General features: G+C 42.2%; 1 protein-coding gene across 2 annotated transcripts in view; it reads right to left on the reverse strand.

Moving 5' to 3' along the window:
* Positions 1–12736, reverse strand: part of LOC139754271 (UPF0047 protein YjbQ) — a 221878-nt gene that overhangs the window by 102583 nt on the left and 106559 nt on the right. The gene's annotated exons all lie outside the window — the stretch shown is intronic.

Here is a 12736-nt window from a genome sequence, read left to right on the forward strand (position 1 = left end):
TGCTGAGAGGTGCAACTGGAGGGATGTCTGATCATTATCTTGCGGAGGTGAAGATGAAGATTTGTAGAGGTTTTCAGAAAAGAAGAGTGAATGTTGGGGTGAAGAGAGTGGTGAGAGTAAGTGAGCTTGGGAAGGAGACCTGTATGAGGAAGTACCAGGAGAGACTGAGTGCAGAATGGAAAAAGGTGAGAGCAAAGGACATAAGGGGAGTGGGGGAGGAATGGAATGTATTTAGGGAAGCAGTGATGGCTTGCGTAAAAGATGCTTGTGGCATGAGAAGCATGTGAGGTGGGCAGATTAGAGAGGGTAGTGAGTTGTGGGGTGAAGAAGTAAGATCATTAGTGAAAGAGAAGAGAGAGGCATTTGGGCAATTTTTGCAGGGAAATAGTGCAAATGACTGGGAGATGTATAAAAGAATAAGGCAGGAGGTCAAGAGAAAGGTGCAAGAGGTGAAAAAGAGGGCAAATGAGAGCTGGGGTGAGATAGTATCATTAGATTTTGAGGAGAATAAAAAGATGTTTTGGAAGGAGGTAAATAAAGTGCGTAAGACAAGGAAACAAATGGGAACATTGGTGAAGGGGGCTAATGGGAGGTGATAACAAGAAGTGGTGATGTGATGAGATAGAGTGAGTATTTTGAAGGTTTGCTGAATGTGTTAGATGATAGAGTGGCAGATATAGGGTGTTTTGGTCGATTTCGTGTGCGAAGTGAGAGGGTTAGGGAGAATGATTTGGTAAACAGAGAAGAGGCAGTAAAAGCTTTGCAGAAGATGAAAGCAGGCAAGGCAGCAGGTTTGGACGGTATTGCAGTGGAATTTATCAAAAAAAGGGTGACTATGTTGTTGACTGGTTGGTAAGGACATTTGATGTATGTATAACTCATGGTGAGGTGCCTGAGGATTGGCGGAATGCATGCATAGTGCCATTGTACAAGGGCAAAGGGGATTAAGGTGAGTGCTCAAATTATAAAGGTATAAGTTTATTGAGTATTCCAGGGAAATTATATGGGAGGGTATTGATTGAGAGGGTGAAGGCATGTACAGAGCATCAGATTGGGGAAGAGCAGTGCGGTTTCAAAAGTGGTAGAGGATGTGTGGGTCAGGTGTTTGCTTTGAAGAATGTATGTGAGAATTACTTAGAAAAGCAAATGGATTTGTATGTAGCATTTATGGATCTGGAGAAGGCATATGATAGAGTTGATAGAGATGCTCTGTGAAAGGTATTAAGAATATAAGGTGTGGGAGGGAAGTTGTTAAAAGCAGAGAAAAGTTTTTATCAAGGATGTAAGGCATGTGTACGAGTAGTAAGAGAGTAAAATGACTGGTTCTCAGTGAATGTCGCTTTGCGGCAGGGGTGTGTGATGTTTCCATGGGTGTTTAATTTGTTTATGGATGGGGTTGTTAGGGAGGTGAACGCAAGAGCTTTGGAGAGAGGGGAAAGTATGTAGTCTGTTGTGGATGAGAGAGCGGGAAGTGAGACAGTTGTTCGCTGATGATATAGTGCTTGTGGCTGGTTCGGGTGAGAAACTGAAGAAGCTAGTGACTGAGTTTCGTAAAGTGTGTGAAAGAAGAAAGCTGAGAGTAAATGCAAATAAGAGCAAGGTTATTAGGTACAGTAGGGTTCAGGGACAAGTCAATTGGGAAGTAAGTTTGAATGGAGAAAAACTGGAGGAAATTAAGTGTTTTAGATATCTGGGAGTGGATTTAGCAGTGGATGAAACCATGGAAGCGGTAGAGAGTCACAGGGGGGGAGAGGGGGCAAGAGTTCTGGGAGCATTGAAAAATGTGTGGAGGGTGAGAACATTATCTCAGAAAGCAAAAATGGGTATGTTTGAAGGGATTGTGGTTCCAACAATGTTATATGGTTGTGAAGCATAGCCTATAGATAGAGTTGTGTGGAGTAGGGTGGATGTGTTGGAAAGAAGATGTTTGAGGAGTATGTGATGTGAGGTGGTTTGATCGAGTAAGTAATGAAAGGGTAAGAGAGATGTGTGATAATGAAAAGAGTGGTTGAGAGAGCATAAGAGGGTGTTTTGAAATGGTTTGGTCACATGGAGAGAATAAGTGAGGAAAGATTGACAAAGAGTATGTATGTGTCAGAGGTGGAGGGAACAAGAAGTGGGAGACCAAATTGGGGGTGGAAAGATGGAGTGAAAAAGATTTCAAGCGATCGGGGCCTGAACATACAGGAGGGTGAAAGGAGTGCAAGGAATAGAGTGAATTGGAATGATGTGGTATACCGGGGCCAATGTGCTGTCAACGGATTTAATCAGGGCATGTGAAGCGTCTGGAGTAAACCATGGAAAGTTTTGTAGGGCCTGGATATGGAAAGGGAGCTGAGATTTTGGCGCATTATACATTTCAGATAGAGACTGTGTGTGAATGAATGTGGCCTTTGTTGTCCTTTCCTAGCGCTACATTGCACGCATGCAGGGGGAGGGGGTTGTCATTTCATGTGTGGCGGGGTGGCAATGGGAATGAATAAAGGCAGCAAGATTGAATTATGTAAAGGTGTATGTATGTATATGACTGGGTATGTGTATATATGTATATGTTGAAATGTATAGGTATGTATATGTGCATGTGTGGACGTATATGTATATACATGAGTACGTGGGAGGGTTGGGCCATTCTTTCGTCTGTTTCCTTGCAATTCCTCGCTAACACGGGAGACAGCGACAAAGTATAATAAACAAATATACATATATATATTTTGCTTTGTCGCTGTCTCCCGCGTTAGCGAGGTAGCGCAAGGAAACAGACGAAAGAATGGCCCAACCCACCCACATACACATGTATATACATACACATCCACACACGCAAATATACATACCTATACATCTCAATGTACACATATATATACACACACAGACATATACATATATACACATGTACATAATTCATACTGTCTGCCTTTATAAATTCCCATCGCCACCTCGCCACACATGAAATGACAACTCCCTCCCACCGCATGTGCGAAGGGTAGCGTCTGGGAAAGAAAACAAAGGCCACATTCGTTCACACTCAGTCTCTAGCTGTCATGTATAATGCACCGAAACCACAGCTCCCTTTCCACATCCAGGCCCCACAAAACTTTCCATGGTTTACCCCAGACACTTCACATGCCCTGGTTCAATCCGTTGACAGTACATCGACCCTGGTATACCACATTGCTCCAATTCACTCTATTCCTTGCACGCCTTTCACCCTCCTGCATGTTTAGGCCCTGATTGCTCAAAATCTTTTTCACTCCATCTTTCCACCTCCAATTTGGTCTCCCACTTCTCCTTGTTCCCTTCACCTCAAACACATATATCCTCTTTGTCAATCTTTCCTAACTCATTCTCTACATGTGACCAAACCATTTCAAAACACCCTCTTCTGCTCTCTCAACCACACCCTTTTTATTACAACACATCTCTTTTACTCTATTATTACTTACTTGTTCAAACCACCTTACACCACATATTGTCTTCAAACATCTCATTTCCAGCACATCTATCCTCCTCCGCAATACGCTATCTATAGCACATCCCTCACAACCATAAAACATTGTTGAATCCACTATTCCTTCGAACATACCTATTTTTGCTTTCCGAGATAATGTTCTCATCTTCCACACATTTGTCAACACTCCCAGAATTTTCGCGCCCTCCCCCACCCTGTGACTCACTTTCGCTTCCATGGTTCCATCCGCTGCCAAATCAACTCCCAGATATCTAAAACACTTCACTTCCTCCAGTTTTTCTCCATTCAAACTTACCTCCCAATTAACTTGTTCCTCAACCCTACTGTACCTAATAACCTTGCTTTTATTCACATTTACTCTCAGCTTTCTTTTTTCACACACTTTACCAAACTCAGTCACCAGCTACTGCAGTTTCTCACCTGAATCAGCCACCATCGCTGTATCATCAGCGAACAACAGCTGACTCACTTCCCAAGCTCTCTCATCCACAACAGACTGCATACTTGCCCCTCTTCAAAACTCTTGCATTTACCTCCCTAACATCCCCATCCATAGACAAATTAAACAACCATGGAGACTTCAGGCACCCCTGCTGCAAACTGACATTCACTGAGAACCAACCACTTTTCTCTCATCCTACTTGTACACATGTCTTACATCTTCGATAAAAACTTTTCACTGTTTCTAACAACTTGCCTCCCACACCATATATATTTAATACCTTCCACAGAGCATCTCTATCAACTCTACCCTATGCCTTCTACAGATCTGGAGATGGTACATACAAATCTATTCGCTTTTCCAAGTATTTCTCACATACAATCTTCAAAGCAAACACCTGATCCACACTGAATCCACACTGCTCTTCCCCAATCTGATGCCCTGTACATGCCTTCACCCTCTCTATCGATACCCTCCCATATAATTTCCCAGGAATACTCAACAAACTTATACCTCTGTAATTTGAGCACTCACTTTTATCCCCTCTGCCTTTGTAGAATGGCACTATGCATGCATTCCATCAATCTTCAGGCACCTCACCATGAGTCATACATACATCAAATATCCTTGCCAACCAGTCAACAATGCAGTTACCCCCTTTTTTAAATTCCACTGCAATACCATCCTTGGCAGCTTTCATCTTCCACAAAGCTTTTACTACTTCTTCTCTGTTTACCAAATCACTCTCCCTAACCCTTTCACTTCACACACCACCTCGACCAAAACACCTTATATCTGCCACTCTATCACCTAACACATTCAACAAACCTTCAAAATACTTACTCCATCTTCTCACATCACCACTTCTTGTTATTACCTCCCCATTTGCCCCCTTCACCAATGTTCCCATTTGTTCTCTTGTCTTATGCACTTTATTTACCTCCTTCCAAAACATCTTTTTATTCTCCCTAAAATTTAATGATGCTCTCTCACCCCACCTCTCAATCGTCCTCTTTTTCACCTCTTGCACCTTTCTCTTGACCTCCTGCCTCTTTCTTTTATATATCTCCGAGTCATTTGAACTATTTCCCTGCAAAACTTGTCCAAATGCCTCTCTCTTCTCCTTCACTAATAATCTTACTTCTTCATTCCACCACTCACCACCCTTTCTAATCTGCCCACCTCCCACACTTCTCATGCCACAAGCATCTTTTGCACAAGCCATCACTGCTTCCCTAAATACATCCCATTCCTCCCCTACTACCCTTACCTCCTTTGCTCTCACCTTTTTCCATTCTGCACTCAGTCTCTCCTGGTACTTCCTCACACAAGTCTCCTTCCCAAGCTAACTTACTCTTACCACTCTCTTCACCCCAACATTCTCTCTTCTTTTCTGAAAACCTCTACAAATCTTCACCTTCGGCTCCACAAGATAATGATCAGGCATCCCTTTAGTTGCACCTCTCAGCACATTAAACATACAAAAGTCTTTCTTTCGCGCACCTATCAATTAACACGTAATCCAATAACGCTCTTTGGCCATCTCCCATACTTACATATGTATACTTATGTATATCTCTCTTTTAAACCAGGTATTCCCAATCACCAGTCCTTTTTCAGCACATAAATCTACAAGTCTTCACCATTTCCACTTACAACACTGAACACCCCATGTACACCAATTATTCCCTCAACTGCCACATTACTCACCTTTGCATTCAAATCACCCATCACTATAACCTGGTCTCGTGCATCAAAACTACTAACACACTCAAACAGCTGCTCCCAAAACACTTGCCTCTCATGATCTTTCTTCTCATGCCCAGGTGCATAGGCACCAATAATCACCCATCTCTCTCTATCCACTTTCAGTTTTACCGATATCAATCGAGAGTTTACATTCTTACACTCTATCACATACTCCCACCCCTCCTGTTTTAGGAGTAGTTCTACTCTTTCCCTTACTCTTGTCCTCTCACTAATGCCTGATTTTACTCCTAAAATGTTCCCAAACCACTCTTCCCCTTTACCCTTGAGCTTTGTTTCACTCAGAGCCAAAACATCCAGGTTCCTTTCCTCAAAATACTACCTATTCTTCCTTTTTCTCATCTTGGTTACATCCACACACATTTAGACACCCCAATCCGAGCCTTCGAGGAGGATGAGCACTCCCCACATGACTCTTTCTTCTGTTTCTCCTTTTAGAAAGTTAAAATACAAGGAGGGGAGGGTTTCTAGCCCCCTGCTCCCGTCCCCTTTAGTGGCCTTCTACGACACGTGAGGAATCCATGGGAAGTATTCTTTCTCCCCTATCCCTAGGACAAGTTAGAAAGGGTAGTGAGTGGTGGGATGAAAAAGTAAGATTATTAGTGAAAGAGAAGAGAGAGGCATTTGGACGATTTTTGCAGGGAAAAAATGCAAATGAGTGGGAGATGTATAAAAGAAAGAGGCGGGAGGTCAAGAGAAAGGTGCAAGAGGTGAAAAAGAGGGCAAATGAGAGTCAGGGTGAGAGAGTATCATTAAATTTTAGGGAGAATAAAAAGATGTTTTGGAAGGAGGTAAATAAAGTGTGTAAGACAAGGGAGCAAATGGGAACTTCAGTGAAGGGGGCTAATGGGGAGGTGATAACAAGTAGTGGTGATGTGAGAAGGAGATGGAGTGAGTATTTTGAAGGTTTGTTGAATGTGTTTGATGATAGAGTGGCAGATATAGGGTGTTTTGGTCGAGGTGGTGTGCAAAGTGAGAGCGTTAGGGAAAATGATTTGGTAAACAGAGAAGAGGTAGTAAAAGCTTTGCGGAAGATGAAAGCCAGCAAGGCAGTAGGTTTGGATGGTATTGCAGTGGAATCTATTAAAAAAGGGGGTGACTGTATTGTTGACTGGTTGGTAAGGTTATTTAATGTATGTATGATTCATGGTGAGAGTGCCTGAGGATTGGCAGAATGGTTGCATAGTGCCATTATACAAAGGCAAAGGGGATAAGAGTGAGTGCTCTAATTACAGAGGTATAAGTCTGTTGAGTATTCCTGGTAAATTATATGGGAGGGTTTTTTTTTCACTGAGAGGATGAAAGCATGTACAGAGCATCAGATTGGGGAAGGGCAGTGTGGTTTCAGAAGTGGTGGAGGATGTGTGGACACAGACATATACATACATGTACGTAATTCATACTGTCTGCCTTTATTTATTCCCATCGCCACCTCGCCACACATGGAATAACATCCCCCTCCCCCCTCATGTGTGCGAGGAAGCGCTAGGAAAAGACATCAAAGGCCCCATTCGTTCACACTCAGTCTCTAGCTGTCATGTAAAAATGCCCGAAACCACAGCTCCCTTTCCACATCCAGGCCCCACAGAACTCTCCATGGTTTACCCCAGATGCTTCACATGCCCTGATTCAATCCATTGACAGCACATCGACCCTGGTATACCACATCGATCCAATTCACTCTATTCCTTGCACGCCTTTCACCCTCCTGCATATTCAGGCCCCGATCACTCAAAATCTTTTTCACTCCATCTTTCCGCCTCCAATTTGGTCTCCCACTTCTCGTTCCCTCCACCTCCGACACATATATGCTCTTGGTCAATCTTTCCTCACTCACTCTCTCCATGTGCCCAAACCATTTCAAAACACCCTCTTCTGCTCTCTCAACCACGCTCTTTTTATTTCCACACATCTCTCTTACCCTTACATTACTTACCCGATCAAACCACCTCACACCACATATTGTCCTCAAACATCTCATTTCCAGCACATCCACCCTCCTGCGCACAACTCTATCCATAGCCCACACCTTGCAACCATACAACATTGTTGGAATCACTATTTATTTATTCATTCATTTATTTTGCTTTGGCGTTGTCTCTCGCGTTTGCGAGGCAGCGCAAGTAAACAGACGAAAGAAATGGCCCAAGCCACCCCTATACACATGTATATACATACACGTCCACAAATGCAAATATACATACCCATACATCTCAATGTACACATATATATACACACACAGACACCTACATATATACACATGCACACAATTCACACTGTCTGTGTTTATTCATGTGTATGTGGGCGGGTTGGGCCATTACTTTCATCTGTTTCCTTGCGCTACCTCGCTAATGCGGGTTGTTAGGGAGGTAAATGCAAGAGTTTTGGAAAGAGGGGCAAGTATGAAGTCTGTTGGGGATGAGAGAGCTTGGGAAGTGAGTCAGTTGTTGTTCGCTGATGGTACAGCGCTGGTGGCTGATTCATGTGAGAAACTGCAGAAGCTGGTGACTGAGTTTGGTAAAGTGTGTGGAAGAAGAAAGTTAAGAGTAAATGTGAATAAGAGCAAGGTTATTAGGTACAGTAGGGTTGAGGGTCAAGTCAATTGGGAGGTGAGTTTGAATGGAGAAAAACTGGAGGAAGTGAAGTGTTTTAGATATCTGGGAGTGGATCTGGCAGCGGATGGAACCATGGAAGCGGAAGTGGATCATAGGGTGGGGGAGGGGGCGAAAATTCTGGGAGCCTTGAGGAATGTGTGGAAGTCGAGAACATTATCTCGGAAAGCAAAAATGGGTATGTTTGAAGGAATAGTGGTTCCAACAATGTTGTATGGTTGCGAGGCGTGGACTATGGATAGAGTTGTGCCCAGGAGGATGGATGTGCTGGAAATGAGATGTTTGAGGACAATGTGTGGTGTGAGGTGGTTTGATCGAGTAAGTAACGTAAGGGTAAGAGAGATGTGTGGAAATAAAAAGAGCGTGGTTGAGAGAGCAGAAGAGGGTGTTTTGAAATGGTTTGGTCACATGGAGAGAATGAGTGAGGAAAGATTGACCAAGAGGATATATGTGTCGGAGGTGGAGGGAACGAGGAGAAGAAGGAGACCAAACTGGAGGTGGAAAGATGGAGTGAAAAAGATTTTGTGTGATCGGGGCCTGAACATGCAGGAGGGTGAAAGGAGGGCAAAGAATAGAGTGAATTGGAGCGATGTGGTATACCGGGGTTGACGTGCTGTCAGTGGATTGAATCAAGGCATGTGTATGGGGGTGGGTTGGGCCATTTCTTTCGTCTGTTTCCTTGCGCTACCTCGCAAACGCGGGAGACAGCGACAAAAAAAAAAAAAAAAAAAAAAAAAATATATATATATATATATATATATATATATATATATATATATATATATACACACTGAAGAATGTATGTGAGAAATACTTACAAAAACAGATGGATTTGTAAGTATCATTTCTGGATCTGGAAAAGGCACCTAATAGGATTGATAGAGATGCTTTGTGGAAGGTTTTAAGAGTATATGGTGGGGGAGGTAAGCTGCTAGTAGCAGTGAAAAGTTTTTACCAAGGATGTAAGGCATGTGGAGGAAGTGAAGTGCTCAAGATATCTGGGAGTGGATTTAGCAGCAGATGGAACCACGGAAGCGGAAGTGAGTCACAGGGTGGGGGAGGGGGCAAAGGTTCTGGAAGCGTTGAAGAATGTGAGGATGGCCAGAACGTAATCTCGGAGAGCAAAAATGGGTATGCTTGAAGGAATAGTGGCTCCAACAACATTATATGGTTGCGAATAGTGGCTCCAACAACATTATATGGTTGCGTGGCATGGGCTATAGACAGAGTTGTGCGAAGGAGGGTGGATGTGCTGGAAATGAGATGTTTGAGGACAACGTGGTGTGAAGTGGTTTGATCGAGTGAGTAATGAAAGGGTAAGAGAGATGTGTGGTTACAAAAAGAGTGTGGTTGAGAGAGCAGAAGAGGGTGTATTGAAATGGTTTGGTCAAATGGAGAGAATGAGTCAGGAAAGATTGACAAAACGAATATATTTGTCAGAGGTAGAGGAAACGAGGAGAAGCGGGAAACCAAATTGGAGGTGAAAGAATGGAGTGAAAAAGATCTTGAGCGATCCGGGCCTGAACATACAGGAGGGTGAAAGACGTGCAAGGAATAAAGTGAACTGGAATGATGTGGTATACCGGGGTTGATGTTCTGTTAATGGATTGAACCAGGGCATGTAAAGCATCTGGGGTAAACTATGGAAAGTTTTGTGGGGCCTGGATGTGGAAAGGGGGCTGTGGTTTCGGTAAATTATACATGACAGCTACAGACTGAGTGTGAACCAATGTGGCCTTTATAGTCTTTTCCTAGCACTATTTTGTGCGCGCAGGGGAAGGTGGGTGCTATTTCATGAGTGGCGGGGTGGCGACAAAAATGGAAGAAGGCAGCAATTATGAATATGTACATGTGTATATATGTATATGTCTGAGTATGTATATGGATGTATATATTGAAATGTATAGGTATGTATATGTGCGTGTGTGGGCATTTATGTATATACATGTGTATGTGTGTGGGTTGGGCCATTCTTTCATCTGTTTCCTTGCGTTACCTCGCTAACGCGGGAGACAGCGACTAAGTATGATAAATATATAATTAAATAAAACACACACACATATGTACATACTGTATTCGAATTTGCTTGCCTTTATTCATTCTTGGCACCACCCTGCCCAACAGGAAACAGCATCACTACCCCCTGCATCTGTGAGGTTGCAACAGGAGACAAAAAAAAAAGCCATACTCACTCACATCCATACATGAGCTGTCATGTGTAATGCACCAAATCCACAGCTCCCTAACCAAATTTAGGCCCAACAGACTTTTCCATGGTTGACCCTGGAAGTCTCACATTCCCTGATTCAGTCCGTTGACGGCATGTTGATTCCAGGGTACAAAATCATTCCAAGTCACTCTAATCTGTGGATACCTTTCACCCTCCTACATGTTCAGGCCCCAATCACTCAAAATCTTTTTCACTCCATCCTTCCATCTCCAATTCGGTCTCCTGGTTCTCCTTGTTCCCTCTACTTTTAACATGTACATCCCATTTGTCAATCTTTTCTCATTCATTTTCTTCATATGTCCAAATCACTTTAGAAATGGTGTGGAAAAGGAGAAGGGGGAGACTAAACTGGAGATGGAAGGATGGAGGGAATATGATTTTGAGTGCTCAGGTCCTGAACATGCAAGTGGGTGAAAGGTGTGCATAGGATAGAGTGAACTGGAGTGATGTGGTATGCTAGGGTGTTGGTCTGTCAATGGACTGAATATGGATATGTGAAGGAGTCAGAGGAAACCATAGAAAGGTCTAAGGGGTGTGGTTGTTGATAGGGGGAATGGTTTCTGTGCATTATACATGACAGCTAAAGAATGGATGTGAGCCAAAGAGGCTTTTTCTCCAACAGTTTCTAGTTTTATCTCACTGATGTGGGAAACAATGAATAAGTATGACAGAAAAGAAAGGTAATACAAATATCCAAATATCAAAACCAGCCTCTAATAGAGTAAAGGCTTCCTCAGTAACTTTGTGGTTAAATCCACCTCCAATATAAAGCATTACAGAGAAACACTGGTAACAAAGTGAAAGTAAAAGAAAAAATAGGAAACTATAATTGACTGATGGGAACCTAAAAATCATACTGCTCAACTGCTCATTAGGGAAGAGAGAGGGTGGACTTTGAATACTAGGAAGAAACATCATCAAATTAACTTCCTAAACCTTCAACTATCATCTGATATATAAAGCATGTACATCCACCTACAGTGAATGTAAAGCACATCAAAAACTCAGTGGTCCACCTTAAGTAAAGACATTAGAAAGCGAAATGAAATTTCTTGATCCACATATAGGTAAGTGCAGAGCACCCTAAGATGAACTGGTCAACCTGTAAAGGCATGAATAAGACACTAACTCATTCATTTAAGGGTGGTACGAAGCTCACAAAAGCTAATCAGTCCATCTAAAGGCAAGGTACTAATAACAAGACTACATATGAAACTATGACTCGACAGAGAACTGATTAATCACTACAAACTCACCAGCAGTAAAACTGAGGCCAAAATGGTGATGGGTGGTTCAATATATTTCCATTAAATGTGAGTACCAGTAATACACATACAATAAAACATATGACATATAAATGGAGAGCCAATTTTGCTATGGAGCAAAATGAACCAATAACACCTATGATATCTGCTTAATTAGACATACAAAAATAAAAACAATATGGTAACTAGTCATTCGATGCTCTCATCATATCATAGCACACTGTACTAGTGGGGAAAATGACCTGTACATACACAAATGGGACAAACACTTACCATGATCACGTTGCTAACCATCAAAAGTGTGTGACTGAATTCCTTGCAGGTTACATAAAAATACTCAAAAAAAAAAAGTGATCAGTTACAGGGAGTCAAAGGATATTAAAATGCCATGCTGTTGACATGCAAATACAGTATATATTACAGGCACAGGAAGGAGAATCAGATAAAAATTCTAAAACAAAAATGCACCAGCGGCATAACTCAAAGCATTCTCAAAAGAATGATATTGGTATGAACAATCTGTACATTTGGTAAATTTCAGTAAGCTCTAGAAGATGAAATCAAATTTTAAGCAGGTTGTTATATCTGTCAAGAAAGCATTTTATCACACAGGACTCGAAACAATGAACTTTAGTCTGTGACCTGGAAAAGGACTGAAAGCAGCTGGGGTACAAGCATGAAAGGGATGATGGGAATTTTCTAACCTCTAACCATAAAGTGAGGCTATCTCACAGTCTGTCATTAATTGCTTACTAATTTATAAAAAGGCAGCAACCTCTAGTAGGCAACATATAGTTGAGGAGCACATATAACACCATCAAGCAGGCTCTAGAAAAGTGCTAAAATAAGCCTAACAAGTGAAAAAACTTAAGCAAACTGGTATACTATCCTTGAATTTTTCCTACTTAACATTAAAATTTCTTCATTATTCTATCAGCACATAAACATACATAT

This window comes from Panulirus ornatus, chromosome 16, assembly GCF_036320965.1.
Source record: "Panulirus ornatus isolate Po-2019 chromosome 16, ASM3632096v1, whole genome shotgun sequence".
NCBI classification, from domain to species: Eukaryota; Metazoa; Arthropoda; class Malacostraca; order Decapoda; family Palinuridae; genus Panulirus; species Panulirus ornatus.